The sequence below is a fragment of the Cynara cardunculus genome (assembly GCF_001531365.2).
Source record: "Cynara cardunculus var. scolymus isolate 2C chromosome LG 5, CcrdV1, whole genome shotgun sequence".
Lineage (NCBI taxonomy): Eukaryota > Viridiplantae > Streptophyta > Magnoliopsida > Asterales > Asteraceae > Cynara > Cynara cardunculus.
The window spans coordinates 26,616,410-26,624,425 of NC_037532.1; positions in this window are offsets into that span (position 1 = coordinate 26,616,410).

The following is an 8,016-nucleotide window of genomic DNA, read 5'->3' on the forward strand; positions in this document are numbered from 1 at the left end:
GTATTTTTAAATTAAAGTGACTAATTTTTAATCACAGATATTACATTGAACATCCAATAATGTGTATTTTTGGTAACAAAGTTTTATTTTGTTAAATATTTTATTATTATACAAATGTTTTATGTAAGTATATTTAAATTTCATTAATCAACATTATTACAAAAAAAAGCCACATTTTTGTTGTTGTTCTATGATAACCAAGTATATAGAGGTTTGAAAGTTTGGAGTGGATATTGAATTATGGCATTAAGTTGAGGGGTAAACTTTTGATAAATAGATTAAAAGTTTAAAAGCCCACCGCCTCTTTTATAAAATTATATATGTTTATTATGATATTTTCTTTATCTCCTGGAAAGTTGTTTAAAGGAGATAAGGAAGAAAGAAAGAAAAGTTGGTGTGCGTGTATGTGTTTACTCTCTGGTTCGAAGTAATAGAAGAAGAAAGCTAAGTGATTCTACCTAAATCTTGTTGATGTTCAAAGTTATCATCTTCTTGTGATTACAAGGTAAGTTTTATTTCAAAGCCTTATTTGAAATGTTTTTATATAGAACCGTATGGGTTCATATTTGAGTGTTCTTGATAACAATTGTATACTATTTATTAACATAATTTGAGTTTTGATATATTATTGCCAATTGATTAGAATAATGGTAGCATAATCAGGAGAGGTGTACTATGTGATAAGGGTGACATAATTAGGAGATGTGTATATTGGGATAAAGGTGGCATAATCAGGAGAGATGTATAATTTGAAATAAAGGTGACATAATCAGGAGAGGCGTATACTGGGATAAGGGTGACACAATCAATTGAATGTTAAAATGAAATTTTGATCATATGAATTGTTGTTATCGCATCTATATGATGCGACGAGTTTGTGTTATCGCATCTCTATGATGCGATAAGTTTGGGTGATCGCATCAGTGTGATGCGACAAAAGAGGTTATTGCATCCTTGTGATGCGAGGAGTGTATTTATCGCATGTATTTAATGTGACAAAAAGGTGTTATTATATGTGATGCTATGAAACAGTGATTGTCTCATCTATATGATGCGACAAAAAGAGGTTTGATACAATAAATGTTATCACATGTTATCTCTATAAAGATTGGCTTTCCAAAAAGTATTGTGGTGATTTTCACTCTGTAATAACAACCAAGGGAATTACTCACTAAATCTTATGGTCTAATTCTCATTTTTTTTTCAAAAAATGTGCATTACAGGTCGGACATATGTGGAAGGTAAATGGAAGGAAAAGATTTGAAGGGGATTGTTATTGCTTTATATTTTTGGATATTTGGAAAGCTGAATTTATATGTGTACTTGAGAGTTTGTTATATTCAAGACATATACATTATATAGGAGAAAAAGTTGGTAGCTACTTTTGTTTATAGCTATATTTGTACTATGGGACCAATGTGTACATTTTGTATTTCATGTTATATGGAATATATGTGTTCTATGCAAAATGGGAGTTGGGGTGTCACAAGTTTGCTATCAGAGTCTAAGTTTAAAAAGATTTAGGTATTATGCATGATGCCTAGACTTAAACTATATTATTTGCATAATAAGAGTGTCTGACAATTGTAGAACCTTTGGAAATAAATATAATGGGTTAAAAGAATGATATGTAAGGTAAATTCAAATTACAACTGATCAATTACGAGTACATATTTGTGCTTGAATACCTTATTATATTTGAAATTGTGATTATGTGAATATTAAATTCTTGTGAATTAGCAGATAACAAGTAATTCGAGAAGGTCTAAGAGGATTACATTGATTAACATGGAGGAAAGAGATAGTTCCCTCGAGAAATTCAAGAGAATCTACCTGCTAGTCGGGGTAGAGGCAGAGGCAGGGGTAGAGGAGAGGTCGAGGAAGAGGTAGAAGTACTATGAGATTCATCATGTTCAAGGGGAGTCAATTCAAGAAAGTGCTAATTAAGAACATAACATAACTAGATTTGTGGGTCAAGAGCAGACTCAACATCCTGAATATGTTATTAGGAATACACTTGCTGAGGAAATAGGTAAACTCCGAAATATCCTAACATTTATATTGGTAATTCCTGCTCGTGTGGAAATCGAAATAGTTGAAATAAATCCTCCAGTTCATACTTCTAATGAAAGGAGAAGTGACATTAAAATGTTTCTAACATGCAAACCTCTGACTTTTTCGGGAGAGAGAGATTCGATAAAAGCTATGTGTTGGTTAAAGGAGATTGAGTCAGTCTCCAATACCAGTAAATGTTCATATGAAGATAGAGTTAGATTTGCTATTTCCATGCTTAAATCTAATGCTTTATACTAGTAGGAAGTAGAATCTCTATCTAAACCAAATATTTTTTGAACGATGTCATGGATGGAATTTACTGATAGGTTTAAAGAACAATTATGCCCTAAAACTGCAGTTAGACAGTTAGAAGAAGAATTTTTCAAGTTGGAACAGGGGAACATGACTGTACAGGAATATACAAAGAAATTTATTAAACATTCCAGATTTGCAGAACACTATATCTCCTCGGAATCCTGTAAAGTTGAACGATATGTTTGGGGATTGAAACCCCTGATCCGAGAGTTTGTGATTGCAATATATCCTGTTACATTTCCATCTATTATTGATGCAGCTGAAACCACAAAAAGAAATAAAAATAGACAAATATGAGAGGAAGTTGGGGAGAAGAGAACATGGGATGAATCATCGACCGATTTTCGGAGACCAAAATTTGTGAGGACGGATAATCGTCCAAATCAAAGATTTAACGAAAGACCCTGTCCGAGATGTCATCCACCAAAGTGATTGTAATGTTGAATAGAGAAGGCGTTATAGATGTGGGGAACTAGGGCATCTTTCTAGAGACTGTCGAATGCCTCAACGTTATTTCCACTACAATTCTCCAAATAATATCAAACCAGATTGCCCACAATTGAGAAATCAAAGATCAAGCTTGGCTGGTAACTCTCAAAGCAACCGTGGGGGTATCAGAAGAAGTGAACATAAAGGGAAAATGGATGACCTTTTCAAATGTCCAAAGGGGATGCGGAGGAAATTCTAGATGTGGTAATAAGTATATTTCTTATAAACTCCATATATGCAAAAGTGCTATTTGACTCTGGTGTGAATTATTCTTTTGTGTCACCATTATTTAATAGTTGTTTATATTTGAAACATATACCATTAGACTATGCATTAGTAGTTGATATTGTTAATGATAGTCAAGTCTCTATCACTAAAGTAAATAATGACTGTCAAATAGAAATAGAAGGGTGTGTTGTACCGATCCGATTATTCCCTATGCTGATAAAGAAGTTTGATGTGGTGGTGGGTATGTATTAACTGTCAGAGAATCAGGAAAATATTGTATGCAATAAGAAAATGAACATATTGATCTGTCGGGTAAGGGGTCGATTGTGATTTATGGTGATAGGCGGGATCGTCATACAAGCTTGATTTATGTTTTAAAGACCCGAAAGTGTATTCATAAAGGGTGTCAAAGCTTCTTGGATTATGTAATTGATTCCGAGAAGAAAAAAGGTAAACATGAATCTATTCCAGTGGTTTGTGAATACCCAAGAAGTGTTTCTAGATGAGTTATCTAGTCTACCTGTAGACCAATCAATGGAATTTCAAATTGATTTAACACTCGGAACGGCACCGGTAGCTCGTGCACCATATCGTCTAGCACTACCTGAATTAAAAGAATTGAGGATGCAATTGAAGAAATTATTGGATAAAGGTTTCATTAGACCTTGTACATCTCCTTGGGTATTCCAATTTTGTTTGTTAAGAAAAAGGATGGATCGATGAGTATGTGAAATAGACTACCGAGAATTGAACAAACTAACGACAAAGAATAAATATCCTCTACCTAGAATTGATGATTTGTTTGATCAATTAGTCGAGACTAGCTATTTTTCCCAAATTGATTTACAATCAGGTTATCATTAATTGAAAGTTTGGGATGAAATTATAGTCAAAACTGCTTTCTACACCAGGTACGAGCATCATGAGTTTTTGGCAATACCTTTTGATCTGACCAACGCACCAGCTACTTTTATGGATTTAATGAACATAATATGTAATTAATATCTTGATAAATTTTCTCATTGTCTTTATCAATGGTATTCTTATCTACTCTCAATCAGAAGTAGAACACACCGAACATCTTCGTTTAATTCTGGAACTTTCAAAAAGAGAAAAACTATATGCTAAACTGTCGAAATTTGAATTTTGGCTAAAGAAAGTTCAATTCTTGGGTCATGTAGTTTCAAAAACGGGTGTTAAGGTTGACCTAGTAAAAATAGAAACTATTGAAAAATGGGAGACACAACGAACGCCCATAGAAATAAGTTTTTTGGGTTTGGCTGGGTACTATCGAAAGTTTATACAAGACTTCTCACGTATTACGACACCGTTGACAACATTGACAAGGAAAAAAATGTAAAGTATGAGTGGGAGGAAGAACAAGCAAAAGCCTTCCAGTTACTGAAAGATAGATTATCCAGCGCACCAATACTATCATTACCAGAAGGGACGAAATATTTTGTGGTTTATAGTGATGCTTCAAAGTTCGGTCTGGGTTATGTTTTAATGCAATGGGGACAGGTTATTGTCTATGCTTCCAGACAACTGAAGGATCATGAAAAACAATACCCTACTCATGATATGGAACTTGTAGTTGTTGTTTTTGCTTTGAAGATTTGGAGACATTATCTGTTGGGAATTACATGTCAGATTTATACAGATCATAAAAGTCTTCGACATCTGTTCAATCAAAAAGAGTTAAACATGAGGCAAAATGATGGATAAAATTGGTGAATGATTATGGCTGTGAGATTCTTTATCATCCTGGAAAGGCAAATGTGATGGCTGATGCACTTAGTCGAAAAAAAAAAGAGTGATACAATCAAAGTCATTGCATTACGAGCTAATCTGATCCCTAACATCTTTGACGAGATTTTGAGATGTCAGAATGAAGCTGTTAGAGAAAGAAATGTAAAAGCAGAAAAAATCAAAGAAATGTTAACAAACTTGGTAAAGGATGATCGTGAAATTTTATGCTTTGAAGGTAGAATTTGGGTGCTTCACTTTGGTAATAATCGAGAGATGATATTGAATGAAATTCACGTCTCGATATTTGATTCATTTGGGTACTAATAAGATGTACAAAGATTTGTCACGAGCCATTATAACACGTGTGTTGCCTAGGGCATAAGGGGGAAAACCAACATTCTTAAGGCCAAAGATTCTTGCTAAGAAGAACGCCCATGTCGACTAGGTTTTTGCTTTTTTGGTCATAATCATTATGTAGGAGAGTTATTACTTGAATTCGAAGTTCGTAGTTACTTCGACTAGATGAGAGCGAATACCACTTGTAAATAATCCAGAAATAGATTAAGATTAATTTAGTAGATTTTGTCCAATCCTGTCTTTCGTGCTTTGGTGGGTCTTCGAGATCCTTTCTACCTCTCGGGGTATAATGACAGACCGAGAGGTGGATATTGAGGTTCCGCAAACGGTACTTCATGATACTGGAAATATTACTTTGTTAATTTCTGGATTGGTGGCCGGGATTGAAAAGGGAAATCGCACGATATGTTAAATGATGTTTGACGTGTCTACAAGTAAATAAAGAACATCAACGACCCTATAGAAACCTACACTCATTATAAATTCCATTATGGAAGTGGGATCATATAACGATGGATTTCATAACAAAGCTACCACGAATTCCAAAAGGGTATGATGTTATCTGGGTAATTGTGGATCGCTTGACTAAGTCTGCACATTTTCTACCTATAAAAGAGACATATCCATTGGAAAGACTTTTTTTTAAGTATATAATATTTATATACGACAAATAGAACAAATAAACTCACACACCCTCCTCACCTTTGGTGAAGTTTGAACCCTTAACCTCCTAGGAGGCCAAGGACTCATATACCGTTAGGCCAAAGGTCCTTTGGTCCATTGGAAAGACTTGCGAGGATTTATATTGACCATATCGTGACTTGACACGGTGTGAAGTTGTCAATAATTTTAGATTGGGACAACCGATTCTCACCTATTATGGGGAAGCTTTCAGGAAGCAATGAGATCCCAAATTCGATTGAGTACGACATATCACCCATAAATAGATTGGCAATGTGAGCGAACAATTCAAACCATTGAACTTATGTTGTATGCCTGTATCATTGACTTGGGGGTTAATGGGAAAATCATCTATTGTTGATCGAATTTTCCTACAACAAACTGTTAATATTCTAACATTCAAGTGACACCTTACGAAGTTCTACATCGCAAAAAATGTCGAACGCCATTTATGTTGGAATGAACTGGAGGAGAAACAGTTAGCCGGTCCAGAGATTATTTAGCTAACAACAGAAAAGATAGATCGAATTCTGGAAAGATTAAAAAAAACTCAGGACCGACAAAAGAGTTATGTCGATAAACGTCGTAAGCCGATTAAATTTCAGGTGGGAGATCGTGTGATGTTGAAAGTTTCACCTTGGAAGGGGATTGTGCGTTTTGGGAAGAAGGGTGAACTGAGTCCGAGGTACATTGGGCTGTTCAGAATCAGTAAACGGGTTGGTGAAGTAGCGTATCAATTATAGCTACCAATGGAGCTTAGTGTTATTCAAAACACTTTTCATGTTTCTAATTTGAGAAAGTGTTTGGTTGATCCGAATATGGTCGTACCGTTACCCGAAATTCAGATTGATGAAAAGTTGAGTTTTGTGGAAACCCAGAGGCAATCAATGATTATAAGACTAAAGTGTTGAGAAACAAAATGATACTTCTGATAAAAGTCTAGTGGTGATTCCATAAGGGACAAGAAGCTACATGGGAATTGGAATCGGAAATGAAAACAAAATATCCTTATCTATTTGACTGATTGAATTCTGGGATAGAATTCTTTTGAGCGGAGGTTAATGTGATAACCGAGTATATAGGAGTTTGACAGTGTGGGGTGGATTTTGTATTATGGCATTAAGTTGAGGGGTGAAACTTTGATAATGGATTAAAAGTTTAAAAACCCACCGCCTCTTTTATAAAATTATATATATTTATTGTGATATTTTCTTCATCTACTGGAAAGTTGTTTAAAGGAGATAAGGAAGAAAGAAAGAAAAGTTGGTGTGTATATATGTGTTTACTCTCTGGTTCGAAGTAACAGAAGAAGAAAGCTACGTGATTTTACGTAATTATTGTTGATGTTCAAAGTTATCATCTTCTTGTGATTTCAAGGTGAATTTTATTTCAAAGCCTTATTTAAAATGTTGTTATATAGAACCGTATGGGTTCATATTTGGGTGTTCTTGAAAACGATTGTATGTTATTTATTAGCATAATTTGAGTTTTAATATATTATTAGTAACTGATTGGAATAAGGATGGTATAATCAGGAGAGATGTACTATTGAGATAAGGGTGACATAATCAGGAGAGATGTATATTGGGATAAGGGTGGCATAATCAAGAGAGGTGTATAATTTGAAATAAGGGTAACACAATTAGGAGAGACATATACTGGGATAAGGGTGACATGATCAATTGTTTGTTAAAATAAAATTTTGATCATATTAACTGTTGTTATTGCATCTATATGATGCAATGAGTTTGTGTTACGCATTAGTGTGATGCGACAAAAGGGGTTGTCACATCCTTGTGATGCGAGAAGTGTATTTATCGCATGTGTTTAATGCGATAAAAAGGTGTTATTATATGCGATACGATGAAATAGGGATTGTCTCATCTATATGATGCGACATAAAAAAGGTTTGATACAATAAATGTTATTACATGTTATCTCTATAAAGATTGTGTTGATCCTCTCTCTCAGTGATTTGATGATAATCCCTTTTTCCTTTCGATGTATTTTTGTGATTCTGTACTTTCAGTTCCAGCGATCAATACACTGAGCATGTTCAGTGATCGCTGAAGAACTTGCATTGTAATTCATTCAGAGACAACGATACTTCAAGAAAACAACACTCACACCAAAGATCCTTCA